This window comes from Sarcophilus harrisii, chromosome 1 (genome assembly GCF_902635505.1).
Source record: "Sarcophilus harrisii chromosome 1, mSarHar1.11, whole genome shotgun sequence".
NCBI lineage: Eukaryota > Metazoa > Chordata > Mammalia > Dasyuromorphia > Dasyuridae > Sarcophilus > Sarcophilus harrisii.
The window spans coordinates 516,252,589-516,277,081 of NC_045426.1; positions in this window are offsets into that span (position 1 = coordinate 516,252,589).

The window sequence follows — 24,493 nt, forward strand, 5'->3', positions numbered from 1 at the left end:
CAATTTGATAACATTTTGAGCATAGTTCCACATATCTCTCCAGCATGGCTGGATGTATTCACAATTCCACCAACAAAGTATTAGTGTCTTTGTTTTCCCACATCCCCTCCAACACTCCACATTATCTTTCCCTGTCATTCGAGCCACTGAGACAGGTGTGTAGTGGTATCTCAAAGTTGTCTTAATTTGCATTTCTCTGATTAATAATGACTTGGAGCATCTTTTCATATGAATAAAGATAGTTTCAATTTCTTCATCTGAGAATTGTCTGTTCATATCCTTTGGCCATTTATCAATTGGAGAATGGATTGATTTCTTATAAATTAGAGTCAATTCTCTATATATTTTGGAGCTGAGTCCTTTATCAGAACCTTTGACTGTAAAAATATTTTCTCAGTTTATTGCTTTCCTGCTAATCTTGTCTGCATTAGTTTGGTTTGTCCAAAATCTTTTCAATTTGATGTAATCAAAATTTTCTATTTTCTGATTAATAAAGATCTCTAGTTCCTCTTAGGTCATAAATTCCTTCCTCTTCCACAGGTCTGAGAGGTAAACTATCCTATGTTCTTCTAATTTATTTATAATCTCCTTCTTTATGCCTAGGTCATGTTCCAATTTTGAGCTTATCTTGTTGTATGGTGTTAAGTGTCTGTCAATGCTTAGTTTCTATCATATTAATTTCCAATTTTCCCAACAATTTTTGTCAAACAGTGAGTTCTCGTGCCAAAAGCTGGGGTCTTTGGTTTTTTAAACACTAGATTATTAAAGTTATTGACTATTTTGTCCTTTGAACCTAACCTATTCCAGAGATTAGCTAGTCTGTTTCTTAACCAATACCAAATGGTTTTAGTAACTGCTGCTTTATAATACAATTTTAGATCGGGTTTAGCTAGGCCACAAATCATTTGATTTTTTTATTAATTCCCTTAAATTCTTGACCTTTTGTTTTTCCATATGAACTCTGTTGTTATTTTTTCTAAGTCAGTAAAATAGTTTTTTGGGAGTCTGATTGGTATAGGGATAAATAAATACATTACTGTAGGTAGTATCATCTTTATGATATTTGCTCACCCTACCCAAGAGCATTTAATATTTTTTTCCAATTGCTTAGATCTGAATTTATTTGTGTGGAAAGTGTTTTGTAGTTTTGCTTATATAGTTTCTAATTTCCCTTGGCAGATAGATTCCTAAATATTTTATACTATTGGTAGTTACTTTAAATTGAATTTCTCTTTGTAACTCTAACTGTTGGATTTTGTTAGTGATATATAAAAATGTTGATGACTTAGATGTTTTTTTTTATCCTGCAACTTTGCTAAAGAAGTGGATCTTTTCAAATAGTTTTTTGGTAGAATCTCTGGGGTTCTCTAAGTTATACCATCATGTAATCTGCAAAGAATGATAATTAGGTTTCCTCATTACCTACTCTCTAATTCCTTTAACCTCTTTCTTAACTCTTATTGCCAAAGCTATCATTACTAATAAAATATTGGATAGTAATGGTGATAGTGGGCAACCTTGTTTCACTCCTGATCTTATTAGGAATGGTTCCAATTTATCCCCATTACATATGACGCTTACTGATGGTTTTAAATAGATGCTACTAATTATTTTAAGGAAAAGTCCATTCATTCCTATGCTCTCAAATATTTTTAATAGTCTTTTATTTGCAAGTTTTATGCATGGGTAATTTTACAGCAATACAATTGCCAAAACATTTGTTCTAATTTTTCCGCTGCTTCCCCCCACCTCCTCCCCTAGATGGCAGGATGACCAATACATGTTAAATGTGTTAAAATATAAATTAAATACAAATAAGTATACACGTACAAATCATTATTTTCCTGTACAAAAAGAATAGGACTCTGAAATATTGTACAATTAGCCTGTGAAGGAAATCAAAAATGCAGGTGGGCAAAAATATAGGGATTGTGAATTCTATGTAATGTTTCTTAGTCATCTCCCAGAGTTCTCTCACTGGGTATAGCTGCTTCAGTTCATTACTGCTCCATTAGAACTGATTTGGTTCACCTCATTGCTGAAGATGGGCAGATCCATCAGAATTGATCATCATATATTATTGTTGTTGAAGTATATAATGAACTCCTGGTCCTGCTCATTTCACTCAGCATCAATTAATGTAAGTATCTCCAGGGCTTTCTGAAATCATCCTGTTGGTCATTTCTTACCAAACAATAATATTCCATAATATTCATATACCACAATTTATTCAGCCATTCTCCAATTGATGGCATCTATTCAGTTTCCAATTTCTGGCCACTACAAAGAGGGCTGCCACAAACATTCTTGTACATACCTTCTTTAAGATATCTTTGGGATATAAAGCCTGTAGTAACACTGCTGGATCAAAGGGTATGCACAGTTTGATAACTTTACTCTCAAGTGTTTTTAACAGGACTGGATGTTGAATTTTAGCAAATGTTTTTTTTTTTTTTTTACATCTATTGAGATGGTCATATGTTTTTTGTTAGTTTGCTTATTGATATAGTCAATTATGCTAATAGTTTTCCTAATATTGAACCAGCCCTGCATTCCTGGTATTAATCATATTTGATCATGGTGTATTATCCTGGGGATGATTTTCTGTAGTCTTTTTACTAATATCTTATTTAAGATTTTAGCATCAATATGCATTAGGGAGATTATTTTATAATTTTCTTTTTCTATTTTCAGCCTACCTGGTTTGGCGATCAATAACATGTCTGTGTCATAAAAGGAATTTGGTAGGATTCCTTCATTCCCTATTTTTTCAAATAATTTATATAGCATTGGGGTTAATTGTTCTTTAAATGTGTGGAAGAATTCACATGAAAATCCATCTGGTCATGGGGATTTTTCTTTAGGGAGTTGATTAATAGCTTGTTCTATTTCTTTTTTATGAAATGCAAATATTTAAGCAATTTATTTCCTCCTCTGTTAATCTGGGAAGCCTATATTTTTGGAGGTAGTTATCCATTTCAATTAGGTTATCAAATTTATTGGCATAAAGTTGGGTAAAGTAACTCCTTATTAATGCTCTAATTTCCTCTTCATTGGTGGAAAGTTCTCCCTTTTCATTTTTAAGACTAACAATTTGATTTCCCTCTTTCCTTTTTCTAATCAGATTGACCAAAAGGTTATTTATTTTATTGTTTTTTTCATAAAACCAACTCTTTGTTTTATTTATTAATTCAATAGATTTTTTAAAATTTCAATATTATTAATTTTTCCTTTTAATTTTAGAATTTCAAGTTCAGTATTTGATTGGAGGTTTTAATTTGGCTTTTTCTAGCTTTTTAAGTTACAAGCTCAATTCATTGATCTTCTCTTTCTCTATTTTATTCAACTAAGCCTCTAAAGATATAAAATTTCCCCTGATAACCGCTTTGGCTGCCTACCACAAATTTTGGTATGATGTCTCATCTCTGTCATCATCTTGGGTAAAATTATTAATTGTGTCTATAATTTGCTGTTTCACTGAATCATTCTTCAAGATGAGATTATTTAGTTTCCAATTACTTTTTTGTCTATTTACCCCTAACTTTTTGTTGAATAGTTTTTATTGCATTATGATCTGAAAAGAAATTATTTACTATTGCTACCTTCCTGCATTTAATTTTGAGGTCTTTATGTCCTAATATATGGTCCATTTTTTTTTTTGGTTCCATGAACTGCTGAGAAGAAAGTATACTATTTTGTGTCACCATTCATTTATCTCCAAAGATCTATTATATTTAATTTTTCTAATATATTATTTACTTCTTTAATATCTTTCTTATTTGTTTTGTGGTTTCATTTATCTAATTCTGAGAGTGCAAGATTGAGATCTCCCACTATTATAGCTTTGCTTTCTATTAGTTGTAACTTTTTAAACTTTTTTTTAGGAAGTTACATGCTATATCACTTGGTGCATATATGTTTCATATTTATATTGCTTCATTTTCTAGAGTACCCTTTAGCAAGATATAGTTTCCTTCCTTATCGCTTTTAATTAGATCAATTTTTGCTTTTGCTTGATCTGAGATAAGGATGGCTAACCCTGCTTTTTTGACTTCACCTGAGACATAGTAGATTCTGCTCCAGCCTTTTACCTTTACTCTGTATGTATCTCCCTGCTTTAAATGTGTTTCCTGTAAAGAACATATTGTAGGGTTCTGACTTTTGATCCAGTCTGATATCTACCTCCACTTTATAGGAGAGTTCATCCCATTCACATTTATGGTTAAAATCACTAATTCTGTGTTTCCTCTCATCCTAATATCCCCAGATTATGCTTTTCTTTTTCTTTTCCACTCTAATGTCTTTTCCTAGTATTAAACCTATGGGTATCACTTGCATCACCCCACTTGCACTCTTTAGGATCCCTTCTTCCTCTCTTTGAATTACTTCCCCTTTCTTGTACCCTTCCTTATTACTCTCTCCCTTCTCTCTTTTTCTCTCCCACTTTTTAATGGGGTGAGACAAGTTTCTCTGTAAAACAAATATGTCAATTATTTTCTCTTTGAGTCAACTTTGATGGGAGTAAAATTCACACAATGTTCCTCCCCCTCTCTAAATTCCCTCAGATATGATAGGTTTCCTTTGCTTCTTTGTGGGATGTAGTTGCCCTCTTTTAATTACCCTTTTCCCTTTTTCTGACAGTGTCCCCTTTCCATTTCTACTTCTCTTTTTTATGTTATATCAGCAAAATCAAATTATACATGTACTCTTAATGTATAGCCACAACAGAAATAGTTCTCAAGAGTTCTTTTTACCTTTTTCTGGTTCTCTTGAGTCCTTTGGTTGGAGATCGCATTTTTTGTTTAGATATTTTTTTTTTTTCCTTAGAAACAAAGGGAATTCATCTGTTTCATCAAATGTCCGTCTTCTTCTAATGACGAAAATGCTCAGCTTAGGTGGATATTTTATTCTTGGCTGCATTCCAATTAGTTTTTTGGAATATCAGATTCCAGGCCCTTTGATCCTTTAATGTGGAAGGAACCAGATCTTGAGTGTGACTTATTGTGGCACCTTGGTATTAGAATTGTTTTATTTTTTCTGGCTGCTTATAAAATTTTTCCTTAGTTTGATAGTTCTGAAATTTGGCCACAATATTCCTTGGAGTTTTTATTTTAGGATCTTTTTCAGAAGGTTTTTGATGAATTCTTTCAATTCCTATTTTACCTTCTGATTCTATTATATCTGGGCAGTTCTCTTTGATGATTTCCTATGAAATTGTACGTAGCCTCTTTTTTATCATATTTTTTGGAGGTCTAATGATGCTCAACATTTTTTCTAGTTTTTCATTTTTTTTTTTTTTTTGGTTTTGCTTGACTGATTTTGACTTCTCAAGAATCATTCATTATTATTTGTTCAGTTCTGATTTTTAATGAGTTATTTTCTTCATTAGCTTTTTTGTACTTAATTTTGTATCTGTCCAATTGAGTCTTTAAATGAGTTATTTTGCTCTATGGAATTATTTTTTCCATTTCACTAATTTTTTTACTGAGTTATTTTCTTTTTCCAATTCACAAATCCTACTTTTTAAATTTTTTTTTATTGTTTTTACTTTTTATTGACAGATCATATGCATGGGTAATTTTTTTTACAACATTATTCCTTGCACTCACTTCTGTTCTGATTTTTCCTTTCCCTCCCTCCACCCCCTCCTCTAGATGGCAAGCAGTCTTATACATGTTAAATATATTATAGTATATCCTAGAAACAATATATGTATGCAGAATCGAACAGTTCTCTTGTTGCACAGGAAGAATTGGATTCAGAAGGTAAAAATAAACTGGGAAGAAAAACAAAAATGTGAACAGTTTACATTAATTTCCCAGTGTTCTTTCTTTGGGTGTAACTGCTTCTGACCATTATTGATCAACTGGAACTTAATTAGATATTCTTTGTGTTGAAGAAATTCACATCCATCAGAATACATTCTCATACAGAATTGTTGTTGAAGTGTATAATGATTTCCTGGTTCTGGTCATTTCACTTAGCTTCAATTGATGTAAGTCTCTCCAAGCATCTCTGTATCCATCCTTCTGGTCATTTCTTACAGAACAATAATATTCCATAACATTCATATACTATAATTTACCCAACCATTTTCCACTTGATGAACATCCATTCATTTTCCAGTTTCTATTCACTACAAACAAGGCTGTCACAAATATTCGGGCACATACAGGTCCCTTTCCCTTCTTTAGTATTTCTTTGGGATCTAAACCCAGTAATAGCGCTGTTGGATCAAAGGGTATGCACAATTTGATAACTTTTTGGACATAATTCCAGATTGCTGTCCAGAATGATTTGATCCATTCACAATTCCATCAACAATGCTTCAATATCCCAGTTTTCTTGCATCCCCTTCAACAGTCGCCATGACTCATTTATTGCTAAATTCTTTCACTACACAGTTACCAAATTAATTTCTCTTAAAAAGCCTAAATATTTCACTGCCTTAGCAAATATATTTTGCCATTTTTTTGACTTAAAGATAAACTATAAACTATTTAGAATTGTATCTTTGAAGGAAGCATATTTGTGGTGGCTTCTAAGTTATAAAAAATAGAAAAAATAATCCTCCATTTCATAAGCCCTGAAGTCTACTAAAAGTCTAAGAATAAAAATGGTAGTATACTTCTCTGCATCTAGCCTTACAGCATAAGTGGGAATTTAAAAATCCTCTCTGGGGATATACAGAATATGTTTTATAATAATATCACAGATTTAGAACTAAAAAAAAATTCAATGATTCATGAAACTCTAGTATTGTATTATCATATAATTTTAGAATATTCTAATTCTTAGAAAAAGTGCCATGAAAGCTTTATGCTAAGCCTTTATGAATTGTAAAGGAATAAATCCTAACAAAGGCATGTCAATTTTTGGACTTCTATAGTTAAAAACAAGAACATGATTTCCAATATGATCATACTTCTGTTATATAAATTCCATTGTTTATGTGTAACTGTGAGGCTTCCAAGAGCATTCTCAGCAATAGAAATTGAATCATGAGTAATAAGTAGAGATTTATATTCATCATAATATAATAAAATAAATCGGAAAAAAGAGAAGAGAAGATTAAAGGAGAAAAGAAGAGAAAAATCACTTTGCGTTTTTGAGCTATAAAAATGTAGAAGAAGGATTTCTTATTAAATGGTATTTATTTTCTTGGAAAAACATGAACATGAGGATTCTGAGAAGATGTCAGAATAGGTTGGAAAATTTCAAACTCTTCAGAATTTCCCCAGAAATAGAACAAATTTGCTCCTCAGGGGAAACAAAGATCGGTGAGAATTCAAGAAAATTTGGGACAGAACATCAGTCCTCCTACAAAAACAAAAGGAGCTCAGAAGAAAGGTCCTAGGCCAGAGATTAATGCACATGAAGTATCAACATTTCCAAACTACCTCCACAGGAACACTAAGAGGTGAACAATGGAGCTAACCTGGGTGTTGCTGAAGCCTTAGAAGGAACTATGGAGACATTCACCTCCAGATTACTTTAGGAGATTGGGAATCTGAGTCTAGGAAGACAGAAAGAATTTTGGTTGATTAAGACTGCTAGGGCCACCAATGCTGTAGGAATGTGGCTTTGGAGATGAAGGAACTAGCATGCCAGGTGAGTGTAGAAGCAGTGTGGCAGGGATGCTGCTGGCTGTACACACTGGCTGGAGGGTGGAGATTTTTGTTTGGGCTTCCAAGTTGGAAGGGAAAACTGAAATTAAGCTAGAGGCACCATCCCCCATCCAATGATTAGAGATACTTACCATAATACCACTTATTTTTAAAAAATGAGTCTAACAAAGAAAAAAGAAACCTAATAGAAATTTACTATGGAAATAGTAATGACTAAGGAGGACACTGAATTAAAAAAAAAAAAAGCTCCTTCTATTCCAAAAAGGTAATGTTAAATGAATCCCTGCTCAGAGAGAATTTATAGAAGAATTCAAAAAATCACTTAACCATCTAGTTACAGTCATTTAGGAAAAACTAAGGGAAAAAGCCATCTAAGAAAAATAAGAAGATTATGAAAAAAAAGTTATCCAACTAAAAGAAGAAATAAAAAAGAATAATTTTATTACCTGAATGTTGACCAAAAAAAAAAAAAAAAAGTACTTGACACAAAGAAAATTGTCATGAAATGTTAGGACATGAGTGTAAAGTAGAAATAGAAACAATTCAGGAATTATCATCTAAAAGAGATCCTTTGAGGAAAATACATAAAAAATATTATTGCCAAACTTCAACCTGAGAGAAAATTTTTCAAGAAATGAGAAAAAAACACCCAAGTACCCTGTCAATACAAGTAGGATTGCACAGGATTTATCAACAGCCACAATAAAAGACTATAGATCTTGGAATCATATCTACTGACACTCCAAAGAACGAGGTCTACACCCAAAAATATATGCAGCAAAATTATCCATAATATTGAATGAGAAGAAATGGACAATTAATAAAATTGCAGATTTTCAGAACTTTCAGTCAAACTCAAAACTCAGTAGAGAATTGCAATATCAAAGATCAATTTCAAGGAATATAACATAGAAAAAAATGTTATTTTTGTACATGACAAATGCATACCATATGTTTAAGGACAACATCAACTATAGGGTATCTCAAAAGAAAACTGGGGCAGAGTTAAAGTAAAAACTATAATTCTGTTATATAAATGAGGTGCAGAGGAAGAATAGACACAAAGCCATTAGAGGGGGAAGAAAGACTTATAGTTCTGACCTATTGGGCACCACTAAATATAGCACCCTCCAAAATGTATAAAGAATAAGGGGATAAATATTAAAAGGAAAGAAAAAAATCAACTTGCTAGTATCAAAAATGAAAAGAGTAAAGAGTAAACTTTACATCAATGGAAAGGAAATGAGGGTGCTAATTAGGAGTTATTTTGCCCAACCATAAGCCAAGACATCTGATAACCTAAGTGAAATGAATGAATATTGTTGTTGGATGAATAATGCTGTTGAAAAATAACAGAAGACTTAATACAATTTTAAATAGTTCTATTTTAGAAAAAAAATACATTGAACAAGTTATTAATGAAATGCTGAAGGAAATAAAATCTCCAGGGCCAGATGGATTTGCATGTCAATTCTATCAAACTTATAAATAACAATTAATTCTAATACTATGAAACTATTTAGGGGAATAGGAAAAGAAGGCGTCCTACCAAATCCCTTTTATGACACAAAAGAGAGGTAGAGAAAAGAAAGTTGTAGACCAATTTCCTAAATAAATGTTGATAATAAAATATTAAATACAATATTAGCAAAAAAAATTACAGAAAGTCATCCCAAGGATAATAAAGTCCAAGTAGGATTTCTCACAGGAATGTAGGGCAGGTTCAATATTAGGAAAACTATTAGCATAATTAACTATATTGATTACCAAACTAACAGAAACCATATGATCATTTCAATAGATACAGAAAAAAGCATTTGATAAAATCCACCATCCATTCCTATTAAAAAAAAAAAAAAACACTAGAGAGTATAGGAATAAATGGACTTTTCCTGAAAACAGTCAGTAGCATTTATTTAAAAACATCAACAAACATCATATGTAATGGGAACAAACGAGAACCATTCTCAATAAGATAAGGAGTGAAATAAGTTTGCCCATTATTACTATTAGTATTCAATATTGTATTAGAAATGTTAGTTGTAGCAGTAAGAGAAGGAAAAAGAAATTAAATGAATTAGAGTGGGTAATGAGGAAAGCAAATTATCACTCTTTGCAGATGATATGATGGTATATTTAGAGTATCCTAGAAAATCAACCAAAAAACAACTAGAAACAGTTTACAACTTTAGTAAAATGGCAGGATACATTAAATCCATATGACTCATCAGAATTTCTATACTATTCAAACAGAGTAGCAAGAGATACAAAGAGAAACTCCATTTAAAATCACTATAGATAATGTAAAATATTTGGGACTCTACCTGCCAAGGTAAAGTCAGGTACTCCATAAATCCAATTGCAAAACACTTCCTCAAAAAATAACATTAGGTGTAAACAACCGGAAAAAATATTAAGTGTTCATGAGTAATCTGATCTAATATAATAAAAATGAGAATTCTACCTAAATTAATCTATTCACTCAGTGCCATATCAATCAAATTGCCTAAATAGTACTTTAGAGAGCTAGAAAAAAAAAACATAAAAACAAGTTCATTTAAAAGAAGAAAAAGCCAAGAATATAAATGGAATCAATGAATAACCATGCAAATGAAGGGGACCTAACTGTAGCAAATTTAAAACTATATTATAAAGCATTGGTCATCAATACTATTTGGTACTGGCTAAGAAACAGAATAGTTAATCACTGAAATAGATTAGGTTGATGAGACACAATAGTCAATGACTAATGTAGTGTTTGATTAACCTAACAACCTTTGTTTCTGGGATAAGAACTCACTATGTGACAAAAAAATATTGGAAAAAATTGGAAAACAATAGGGCTGAAACTAGGCACTGACCAATATGTAACAACTTATACCAAGATAAGGTAGAAATGGGTTAATGATTTAGATATTGAGAATAATATTATAAGCAAATTAGAAGAATAAAGGATAATCTACCACAGATGAGTGGAGAAGGAAACAATTTATGGCCAAAGAAGAATTAAAATACCCTATCAAGTGCAAAATGGATAATTTTTATTATATTAAATTAAAAATTTTTGTACAAGCAAGACCAATGTAGACAAGCTTGGAAGGGAAGCAGAATATGGGTAAAATCCTTACATCTAAGGTTCTGATAAAGGCCCCATTTCTAAAATATATAGATAAGTGACTCAAACTTATAAGAATACAAACATTCTCCATTTTAAAAATGCTCAAAAATATACACAATTTTCAGATGAAGAATTTAAAATGATTTCTAGTCACATGAAAAAGCTCTAAATCATTGTTGATCACAGAATTGCAAATTAAAACATTGAGGTACAATTACATAACGATTGAATCACATTAACTTAGATGACAGGAAAAGATAATGATAAATATTGGAGGAAATATGGGAAAGTGAGATAGTAACACGTTGTTGGTGGAATTGGGAACTGAAAATGCAAAAAAATAAAAAAAAATTAAAAATGGCCTAACTAAAAGAGATACATGGGGAAATTATATTTTCCTAAAAGGTACCATAGCAACAGATGAATTTTTTTTTATAAAATACAGCAAGTTTCTCTGCCAAAAGCATAATTTCCCAAATATATAAGTAATGAATCACATTACTTTAAATAGCTTTTTATTGCCAAAACGTATGCATTGGTAATTTTTCAACATTGACCTTTGAAAACCTTCTGTTCCAACTTTTCCCCTCCTTCCTTCCACCCCCCCCCCACATGGCAGGTAGTCCCATACATGTTAAATACGCTTAAGCATATGTTAAATGCAATTTATGTATACATATTTATACAGTTATCTTACTGCACAAGAATAATCGAATTTAGAATGAAGGAAAAAATAACCTAGGAAGAAAAACAAAAATGTAAGCAAACAATTACACAAAGAGTGTAAATGCTATGTTGTGGTCCACACTCATTTTCCAGTGTTCTTTCACTGGGTATAGCTGTTTCTGTTCATTACTGATCACTCGAAACTGATTTGGACCTTCTCATTGTTGAAGATAGCCGCTTCCATCAGAATTGATCTTCATACAGTACTGTTGTTGAAGTACATAATGATCTCCTGGTTCTGCTCATTTCACTTAGCATCAATTCATGTAAGTCTCCCCAAGCCTCTCTGTATTCATCCTACTGGTCACTTCTTACAAGCAATAATATTCCAAAACATTCATATACCACAATTTACACAGCCATTCTTCAATTGATGGGTATCCATTCAATTTCCAGGATCTAGCCACTATGAAAATGGCTGCCACAAAACTTTTTGCACATGTGGGTCCCTTTCCCTACTTTAATATCTCTTTGGGATGCAAGCCCAGTAGTAACACTGCTGAATCAAAGTGTATGCACAGTTTGATAACTTTCTGAGTATACTTCCACATTGCTCTCCAGAGTGATTGAATCCTTTCACAACTCCACCAACAATGCATCAGTTTCCCCCCATCCCCTCCAACATTCATCATTATCTTATCCTGTCATCTTAGCCAATCTGATAGGTGTGTAGTGGAATCTCAGAATTGTCTTAATTTGCATTTCTCTGATCAATAATGATTTGGGACATCTTTTTATATGAGGAGAAAGTTTCAATTTCATCATCTGAAAATTGTCTGTTCATATCCTTTGACCATTTTTCAATTGGAGAATGGCTTGATTCATATAAATTTGAGTCAACTCTCTATATTTTGGAAATGAGTCCTTTATCAGAACCTTTAACTATAAAAAATGTTTTCCCAGTTTATTGCTTCCTTTCTAATCTTGTCTGCATTAGTTTTGCTTGGACAAAAGCTTTTTAACTTGATATAATTAAAATTTTCTATTTTATAATCAATAATGATATCTAGTTCTTTTTTGATCACAATATCTTTCTTCATCCATAGGTCTGAGAAGTAAACTATCCTATGTTCTTCTAATTTATTTATAATCTCATTCTTTATGCTGACATTGTGAACTCATTTTGATCTTATCTTGGTGTTAAGTGTGGGTCAATGCCTAGTGTCTCCCATACTAGTTTCCAATTTTCCCAGCAGTTTTTGTCAAATAGTGAATCCTTATTCCAAAAGCTGGGTCTTTGGGTTTGTCAAACACTAGATTGCCTTAGTGATTGACTATTTTTATCCTATGAACCTAACCTATTTCATTGATAAACTATTCTATTTCTTAGATAGTATCAAATGGTTTTGGTGACTGCTGCTTTATAATATAGTTTTAAATCAGGTATACTTAGGCTACCTTCATTTGAATTTTTTTATTAATGCCCTTGAAATTCATGACCTGTTATCCTTCCAGATGAATTTTGTTGTTATTTTTTCTAGGTAATTAAAATAGTTTCTTGTGAGTCTGATTAGTACAGTAGTAAATAAATAGATTAGTTTAGGTAGTATTGTCATCTTTATTATATCTTCTTGACCTATCCAAGAGCACTTAATATTTTTTTCCCAATTGTTTAAATCTGACTTCATTTGTGTGGAAAGTGTTATGTAGTTTTGCTCATATAGTTTCTGACTTTCCCTTGACAGATAGATTCCCAAATATTTGATACTTTTGAAAGTTATTGTAAGTGGAATTTCTCTTTTATCTCTTGCTGATGGGTTTTGTTAGTGATATATAAAAATGCTGATGGTTTATGTGGATTTATTTTGTATCTTGCAACTTTGCTAAAGTTGTGCATTATTTCTAATAGCTATTTAGTAGAACCTCTGGGGTTCTCTAGGTGTAATATCATATCATCTGCAAAGAGTAATAATTTGGTTTCCTCATTACCTACTCTAATTACTTCTAATACAATATTGAATTGTAATGGTGATAGTGGGCAACCTTGTTCACGTCTGATTTTATTGGATATGGTTCCAGTTTATCACCATTACATATGATGCTTACTGATGGTTTTAAATAGATGCTACTGAATTTTAAGGGAAAATTCATTTATTCCTAAAGTCTTTTTTTTCTTTTCCTTTTTTCTTTTTTCTTACCTATTCTTATTCCTTTAACTTTCTCAACTCTTATTGCCAAAGCTAGCATTTCTAATACAATATTAAATAATGGTGATAGTGGGCAATCTTGTTTCACTCCTATTCCTAAAGTCTTTAGTGTTTTTAATAGAAATGGGTGTTGGATTTTATCAAGTGCTTTTCTACATCTATTGAGATAATCATATTTTTTGTTAATTTGGTTATTGATATGGTCAATTATGTTAATAGTTTTCCTAATATTGAACCAGCCCTGCATTCCTGGTACAAATCTGATTTTATCATGGTGTATTATCATGGGAATGATTTTCTGTAATCTATTTGCTAATATTTTATTTAAAATGAATCACATTATTTGAAAAAGGCTATTTCCCAATTGATAACTGAGTAATGAAAAATTAATAGGTAATTTCCCAAAGAAGAATTAAAAGTTATTTATATCAAACAAAATACACCACTATTAATTAGAGAAATGCAAATTAAAATAATTATGATGTACCAACACACACAAATGAGAAATATTAAAGGGGATAAAGAAAAATAAGTATTTTAATGAATTATTGGTTGACTAGTGACTAGATCCAACCATTATGAAAAGAAATAGACCCATAGCCAAAAGGCTATAAAATTATGTATACCCCTTAATTTTCATGAGAGCAATATCATTAGTACATCATGATTCCAAAAAAAAAAATTGAGAAGAAAAAGAAGCTATATATACAAAAATATATTTATAACAGTCTTTGTGTTGGCAAACAATTTGAACTTGAGATAATGGTCATAAGTTGGGGAATGGATGAACAAATTGATTTTATGAATGGCATGTTTTAAGAAATTATAAGATGGAAAAGGGAGAGAAAAACAAAACAAAACACTGAAACACTTATTTGAACTATAGAAAGTAAAATAAGCAGAACCACATGATCACTATAACCTATTATTATGATGATAATCAATGTAACACCTTGGTTTTTCTGACCTATGCAATGATTCAAGACAATTCTGAAGGATTCATGATAAAAAGCCCTGACAAGTACTGACAAATTCTGCTTGTATATCAAAGTCTAATTTTCTTATTTTCTTTTTTTTGTGTGTGTGATAAGGTTAATACGGAAATGTGTTCTACAATGTTTTACATTTATAATTGAAATAGTGCATAGCTTCTCAATGATAGGTGAGATGTTAAAAATAAATAATATTTTTCAGCTTTTGAAAATAACTTTATTTTCAAAATACATGGAAAGCAGAATACCAAGGAAATTAATAAAAAAAAGCACACCAAGCATGGTGGCTTAGCAATACTTAACCTAAAACTATTTCATGAAGCAGAAGTCATCAAAACCATTTGATATGGCTAAGAAATGGAGTGGTAGATCAATGGAATAGATTAGATGCACACAACACAATCACCAAAGCCTGTAGCAATCTTGTATGTAATAAACCTTCTAACTTCACCTTCTGCAAAAAGAACACACTATTTGACAAAAATTTCCTGGGAAACTTTAAAACAATATGTCAGAAACTTGACATAGATATATATCTCACACTTCATACCAAAATAACATCAAAATGGATTCATGATTTGGGCATAAAGGATGATACTATAAAGAAATTAGAAGAGCAACGAGTAATTTACCTATCAGATCTTTGGAGCAAGAGGAATTTAGTATCAAAGAAGAACTATAGAACATTATTAAAGGTAAAATGGATGACTGATTATATTAAATTAATAAGGTTTTGCACAACAAAACCAACAACAACAACAACAAAAAGTAAAACCTGGGAAAGTAAAACCTTAGAAACCTAGGGAAAAAGTCTGTACATCCATTATTCTGATAAAGGGCTAATTTGTAAAATACATAAAGCATTGAATAAAATGTGTAAGACTACATGTCATTTCCCTATTGATAAATGGGCAAAGGATATGAACAATTTTCAGACAATGAGACTAAAACAATCTATAATTATATGAAAAAAATACTCTAACTAACTATTGACTAGAGAAATCCAAATTAAAAAAAAAAATCTCTGAGATACCACCTCACATCTCTCAGACTGACTAAGATGACAGGAAAAGAAAATGATTAATGTTGGAAGTAATGTGGGAAAATGGGAACACTGATGCATTGTTGGTCAATTTGTGAAATGATTCAACCATTTTAGAGAGCAGTAGGAATCTATATACAAAAGGCTATAAAATTGGGTAATTTCTGGATTTTGAATCTCAAGGAAATCATAAAGATCATAAAAGAGGGAAAAAGACCTACACATACACAAATATTTGTAGAAGGTCTTTATGTTTAGCAAAAAATTGGAAAATGAGTAGATGTCCTTAAATTGGGGAATGTCTGAACAAGTTCTGTTATGTGAAAATAATGGAATGTTATTGTTCTACAAAAATGTTGAATAATAAGATTTTAGATAGGCCTGGAAAGATTTACATGAACTGATGCAAAGCAAAACAAGCAGAAGTAAGAATACATTGTACACAGTAACAGCAAAAACATCACATGATCAACTTGGTTCCTTTCAGTGGTTCAGTGATTTCAAAGCAATCCCAAGGCCTTTTAGACAGAAAATACCATCTGCATCCAAAAAATAAAATAAAGGACACTGAATGTAAATCAACACATGCTATGTTCACTTCTTTTTTCTTTCTTTCTTTTTTTTTAATCTCTCCCTCAGCTTTTCCCTTTTGCTGATTTTTCTCTCCCAATATGATTCATGAAGCAATGTGTGTTGAAAATAAATATTTTTAATTAAAAAATGCAGGCAAAGTTAGTTTTCAACGTTCAACTCTGCAAACATTGTGTTCCAATTTTTTCTCCCTCTCATTCTCTCTCTTCTTTCAATTAAACCAATATGTTTAATATCTACAATTCTTCTAAATATATTTCCATGTTTATAAAGAAAAATCAGATCAAAAAGGAAAAAGAAAGAAAGAAAGCAATGCAAGGAAACAACAAAAAGGTGAAAATAGTGTTGTGATCCACATTCAGTCCCCTTGGTCTTCTTTCTGGATACAGATGACTCTCTTCATTACAAGTCTTTTGGAATTGAGCTGAATCACATCATTGTTAAAAATAGCCAGTCCATCACAGTTGATTAACACATAATCTTTGTTGCTGCTGTGTATAGTGTTCTCTTGGTTCTATTCATTTCACTTAGAATCAGTTCTCTCACCATAAGTCTTTCCAGACATTTCTTAAATAATTATGTTGATAATTTCTTATAGAAAAATAATATCCAATAACATTTCTGCACTATAACTTTTTGAGCCATCCTCCAACTGATGGGCATCCACTCAGTTTCCAACTCCTTGCTACTTACAAAAAGGTCTGCTACAAAAAAAAATGTACATGTAGGGCCTTTTCCTTTTTTTATAACCTCTTTGATATAAAGACCCAGGAAAGACACTGCTGGATCAAAGAGTATGCACAATTTAATAGCCCTTTGGGGATAGTTTCATATTGCTTTCCAGAATGGTTGGATCAGGTCACAACTCCACCAAGAGTGTATTAATACACCAGTTTTCCCACATCCACTTCAACATTTATCATTATATTTTCCTGTCATTAAATAATCTGAAAGGTATATAATGGTATCACACTTTTGTCTTAATTTGCCTTTCTTTACTACATATTGATTTAAACTTTTTTATATTAGAAAAATCTTTAATTTCTTCATCTAAAAATGTCTGTTCATATCCCTTGATCATTCATCAATGGGAAAAGATTTGTATTCTTATATTTGAGTTGATTCTCTATATATTTTAGAAATGATGACTTTATCAGAACACTTAAGATGTAATTTTTTTCTCACTTTTCTGCCTCCCTTCTGATCTTGTCTGCATTGGTCTTGTTGGGACAAAAATGTTTTAATTTAATATAATTTAAATTATCCATTTTGCATTTCATAATGTTCTGCAGGTATTTTTGACCATAAATTCCTTCCTTTTCCACATATCTGAGAGGGAGATTATCTCTTATTTTTCTAATTTGTCTATATTGTCATTTTTTACATCTAAATAATGAACCCATTTTGATTTGCTCTTGGGATAGGATAATAGGTGTTGGTCAAATACCTAGTTTCTGCCATACTTAAATAATAATTGCTTTAAAAAACCCACATGCATCCCATCCAAAGCTGTGAAATGTAAGTGAATTTATTTTTTTTTCTCTTTGTAAAGATATTTTATGAGTATTAATATTTAAGGCCAGCATCATTCTAAATATATTTTTGATATTAATTTCACCAATGCAATTTTTTGAATTTTTTTATATTTTATATGATCTCTCAATGTTAAAAAGGAATGTTCATTATTTTTGTTTTTATATTTTTCATGTTTTTCTTTTTTCTTATAAGAATTAAATATTCTATTTAAAATATGTCTTTAATATCAATTTTGATTTTTTCCTATATCTTCTTTACACCTTATATAATTTTCTCTTGCAAATCTCTTTATATTTTGTTGCTTTCTGAATTTCCTGATAATCTAATTATGTCTTTGACTTTTAATGTATTTTTGTTAGTGTATTTTAAATTTGTTATTCTCTATAATTTCAATAAATCATTTATTCAAATTCCATTGAATGTCATGAACATTAGATTTGTTAATTCCTCTGTTCCTAATAAATTTGATTAGAATTATTTTTGTTTGTTTCACTTTTTCCTTTGTCATTACTTGGTCTTTACTTTTATTTGTTTGTTTGTTTAATCAACTTTGATGTAAACTTATTCTTATGTGCTTTCTTTTCTATTTCTAGCTCCTATTTGTCAATCCTTCCTTTGTCAAGGTGTGTAAGTTTCCTTCCTCCTGCTTTTCAACCCTTTATTTCTTCCTCCTATCATTTTATCTTATATACCCAATTCTCAGCAAAAAGAAAAAAGAAAGAAAAGAAAAAAAAGTAATAATTGTCTTTTTTCTTTTCTTTTTACTCCCAAGGACTTTTTATTTTGTTCCATATTATTTGATTCATCTTCAATGTTTTTTTTCTAGTTTTGCCCAGGCTTTTTAAACTTAATCCATCATTTTCTCTTCTTTTATATTATTAGATATCACTTTAATTTTATCCACTTTTATAGGAATGGCCACATGAATCTTAATTTTTTAAAAGCCTGTTACATTTATATTTCTCTTTGTTGTTATTGTTGTTATTGTTTTGATAATAAATTTTAGAAGCAGAAAAATTATTTTATTTCTTCTTATTTATGTAGTGATTGTATTTATTTAAATTATTCATGTTTTTTTTTGTCCAAGATATTTGCAAGCTGAAAAATAAGTTCTTTCTTTTTAGTATTAATAAGCAAACTTAGGCAAGTCATACTCTCTTTGAGCCTTTTTCTTTCATCTATAAAATAAGCACAATAGTCTATCACTTCTTTAGTGAATATCCATATTCTTTCATTGGTGATAATATGCAGGTTGCAGGATAAATATTTTGGTCCTAATAGCTACTCACACTGACAATGTTTCTACTTCACAAAGTCTCCTCCAATAGATAAGGACAAATTCACACAGAATAATAAGATAAGTATAAAATTCAATCTGTATTATTACAAGAATTTTCAAAACAAGAGACCACATCTTTTTTTTCAAATATTGCAGGAAAAAATACATGCATGTGCATACATATATACATATTTTATATATGTGTGTATTTATCTATTTATAGGGAAAACTTGTATATATACACACAAGCAAGATTTCAGAAAATAAGACTAAAAACATATAGATGAACATTTAACCTATATTATCTCCTGTGATCCACACTGTAAAGCTTTCTTCTATCAACCATATATATCATTATATATTATTATTATATCAATAATTATTATATAAGTTTTTATAAATGTGAGTTTCCAACAATGAGATGATTGATGCCAGTTTGAATGATTTTGTCATGAAGAGAGCCATCAACTCCCAGAGAGGGGGTGGTAGGAACTTAATGTGAATCAGAACATAACATTCTCACTCTTTTTGTTGTTGTTTGCTTCCATTTTGTTTTCTTACTCATTTACTTTCTTTTTTTTAAATCTGATTTCTCTTGTGCAGCAAGAGAATTCTATAAATAAGTTTATACCTATTTATTTGCCATGTATTTTAACATATATGTTGAGTTGCTTGACATCTAGAGGAGGGGGGGAAGGAAGAGAAAATCTGAAACACAGGGCAATGCAAGGGTCAAGGTTATCCAATTATCAGTGCATATGTTTTGAAAATAAAAAAAAAAAAACTTTATTTAAAAACAGATAAAACTTGGATAAAGATTTAAAGATATTTAATGAAATCAAGAAGAGAGATGACATACTTTTGAAGGAAAACAATTAAATCTCAAAAGAACATTAATAAAATGGACTGGGAATGATTCAGTCTCTCATGTTCTAAATAGAACTAGAAGCATGTTATTTTGGCCAAAAATGGCCAGAATTAAGGAGCAGAAATATCTGGGAAAAGAAGATGAATTCTGTCTCTACTATTTTCTCAATAAGATCAAGAAAATACATATGTTCAGAGAGTGATAAACAGATCAGGAATAGAGTTATTCATCAAAGTCATCTAGGTAGAATTGATTCTGAATGTTATAAGTGCATGTGAACATAGAGAATAGGGGACATTACTTTGACCTTTGGGGACATTGCATTCATTGAGTAACAAAAGAAATTGAACAGCCAAAACAAGTGAATTCATTTAAGAACACAATTGATCCTAGACATTTATTTTTGAGGGGATTTGAACAAATAGAGAAACAAAGGCAAGTTATTTCATTTGAGAACACAGTAAATCTCAGAAATTTATCTGTGAGAGCAAGAGTATCAGAGCAGTAGCTAGAAGATTATAAAGGATAGAGAGAGTTTAGTTTCTTTCAAATGTAGGAAACTTAAATGGGATTAAAAGTATTGGAGAATGAGGTATTGATGTGCAAAAAGTAGAAAATATGATAGAAAAACCATCTGTGTTGTTCAGAAAATATATGAAATTTCCCCATATTCCAGATATTAAATTTTAAGAGGAATTAAAGGAATTGTAGACCATACAAATATGAATAATATGAATGTTGAACTATTTGGAAACTATATCCAATGAGTACCAATCATTAAGTTTTATTTCTAATGTAATTAATAAAGAATTTCCCCACAACAATGCTATGACAAAGATAGTGCTGTATCTTGATAGTGCAGATGATCAAATATCACTATCAAGTTCAAATACTTTCCCATTTTCATATAACTCATTATTTTCTTATTTGGGATGTGAACCAATATCCAAACTCAAATTCCATTCTGCAATTTTGATTATATCATTTTGCTTCTCAATATTGTCTGTATTTTATATGAAGAAAAGAAAAAAAAAGGAACAAGGTTATCTGTCTTCAGATATTTTAAGATAAGGTATTCTATATTCCTATAAATGACCAAATAGGGAAAAAAGGTAAAAGATAGAAACAAGTAAAATTTGATTTAATATGAAATAGAAATTTCTAATATAATAGAGCCACTTGCTGTATTGCAATGAATTTCCATTTAGTATAGATATATAAACAAAGACTGAATGGCTATCCGCAAAGGATGCTTTTGGGGAAATTACATTTATATGGGAGGGGAGAATATTCTCTATTTTTTATGACTGAAATTTTATAATGCTAAAATATAAACTATAAAGTTGATGTTCTGTAATAATAAATTATGTAAGAATTCATTCATGCAGTTTTCATGCTTAGTAAAGACCAAAAACATTAACTAAAATAATTTTTGGTGAATTAGTTAGGGAATACATCAATTGCATACTATTTAGGACATGTGGTATATTGTCAAGGTTAGTTGCTTGAAAGGGCACTTGTGTATATATTTATGTCTATCTAGATAATTTTCTTTATTCCCCTCTTTCTATCTCTCTTTTACCTAACTCCCAGTATCCTTATATACAAAATAGAAATACCTTTTTACTATGATAATCTATATAGTGTGATAATGAAAATATTTTCTATACAAACATTTGCCAGGGATCACTCTTTCTCCAAAATTGATAAGGTAGCAAGGACACACAGAGAATTAAATCCATAGAATGGAATATTTACTATGTTTCAAGTAAAAAAAAAAGTAGAAAATTGTGATCAGGCTATCAGACAAAGAGAAAAGAATTATCAATAAAGTTAAATAAAGAAATTACATTTAACTAAACAGATTGACAGGCTGAACCAATATTAAATACTGAATACATTTGTACTTATTAATATAGTATATACTATTATATTGATATATTATGTACTTATTGACATAAAATGATAAATGTAAATATTTCATATACATTGAGGAAAAGTAAAGTAGCTTGGAAAAAGTTTTAGATAGTAGTAATACAATATTCATAGACTGATTTATTTTCTCAGTGAAACTAACATAAAGAAAAATTCAAGGAAGAGCTGAAAAAATGATTGGAGAATTTATTACTAAAAGATACATGACACTTTAGAATAGAAACATTAAAATACATATTTTGAGTATTATATTGAATAATTGCAAAAACAAACTATTATAATACAAAGAGAAATTATGAATATATTAAAAAGGGAAAATAATTAACACATTCCATTCAGACCACAATACAAAAGAAACTGTAATATGGTAAGATAAGTTAGAAACAAGAATCAAAATACAGAATAGATGTTGAAATCTCATATGAATGGATTAATGAAGAAATAATAGAAAAAAATGACATTAAAGCTAATGATAATTATGAGTCAAAATATCAATATTTTTGACACAATGGCATCAATAGTCAGAGGGGGAAAATATATACATAAATGTTAGTATAATTTTTAACATTGACCCTTGCAATCACTTCTGTTCCTAGTTTTCCCTTCCTTCAATCCACACCCTCCCCTAGATGGCAGGCAGTCTCATACATGTTAAGCATGTTCATGTATATCAGAAATACAATATAGGTGTACATATTTATATAGTTCTCTTGTTGCACAAGAAAAATTGGATTTAGAAAGTTAAAAATAACCTGGGAAGGAAAACAAAAATATAAGCATTACACAATCATTTCCAAGTATTCTTTCACTGGGTGTAGCTGGTTCTGTTCATCACTGATCAATTGTAATTGAATCAAATGCCAAAGATAGCCACTTCCATCAGAACTGATCTTTATATGGTATTGGTGTTGAAGTGTATAATGATCTCCTGCTCATTTCACTTAGCATCAGTTCATGTAAGTTTCTCCAAGCCTCTCTTTATTCATCCCACTGGTCATTTCTTACAGAACAATAATATTCCATAACATTCATATACTATAATTTACTCAGCGATTTTCCAATTGATGGGCATACATTCAATGTCCAGTTTTTAGCCACTACGAAAAGGACTGCCACAAACATTTTTTGCACATGTGGGTCCCTATCTCTACTTTGATATCTCTTGGGGATATAAGCCCAGTAGTAACACTGCTGGATAAAAAGGTTTGCACAAGTTGTTAGTTTTTTGAGCACAGTTCTAAATTGTTCTCCAGAATGGTTGGATCCATTCATGACTCTACCAACAATGCATCAGTGTCCCAATTTTCCTACATGCCCTCCAACATTTGTCATTATTGTTTCCTGTCATCTTACCCAATCTTACTGAGATACTGGTATCTCAGAGATATCTTAATTTATATTTCTCTAACCAATAATTATTTGGAACACCTTTTCATATGAGTAGAAAGTTTCAAGTTCATTATATGGAAATTGTCTGTACATATCTTTTGACCATTTATCAATTCGAGAATGATTTGATTTCTTCTAAATTAGAGTCAATTCTCTATTTATTTTGGAAATGAGCCCTTTATCAGAACCTTTAACTGTAAAAATGTTTTCCCAGTTTATCGCTTCCCTTCTAATCTTGTCTGCATTAGATTTGTTTGCACAAAAGCTTTTTAACTTGATATTTTAAAAAATTCTCTATTTTGTGATCAATAATGATGTCTAAATTCCTTTCTCCTTCACCAGTCTGAGAGGTTAACTATTCTATGTTCTTCTAATTTATTTATAATCTCATTTTTTATGCCTAGATCATGAACCCACTTTGATCTTAACTTGATGTACGGTGCTAATTATGGATTGATGCCTAGTTTCTGCCATACAAGTTTCCAAATTTCCCAGCAGTTTTTTGTCAAATAGTGAATTTTTATCCCAAAAGTTGGGGTCTTAGGTTGTATCAAATAGTAGATTGCTATAATTACTGGCTATTTTGTCCTGTGAACCTAACCTATTTCAATGATCAACTAGGATATTTCTTAACTAATACCAAATGGTTTTGGTGACTGCTGCTTTATAATTTAGTTTTAGATCAGGTACAGCTAAGCCACCTTCATTTGATTTTTGTTTTCCTTAGTTACCTTGAAATTCTTCACCTCTTGTTCTTCCAGATGAATTTTGTTGTTATTTTTTTTCTATTTCATTAAAATATTTTCTCAGGAATCTGATTGTTATACTACTAAATAAATAGATTAGTTTAGGAAATATTGTAATTCTCAGCCTATACAAGAGCATTTAACATTTTTTCCAATTTAGATCTGACTTTATCTGTATGGAAAGTGTTTTGTAGATTTGTTCATATAATTCCTGACTTTCCTTTGGCAGATAGATTTCCCCAATATTTTATACCATTGATAGTTATTTTAAATGGAATTTCTCTTAATATTTCTTGCTGTTTGATTTTGTTAGTGATATATAAGAATGCTGATGATTTATGTGGATTTATTTTGTATCCTGCAACTTTGCTAAAGTTGTGTATTATTTATAATAGCTTTCTAGCAGAATCTCTGGGGTTCTCTAAGTATACCATCATATCATCTGGAAAGAGTAATAATTTGGTTTCCTCATTACTTACTTTAATTCCTGTAATAT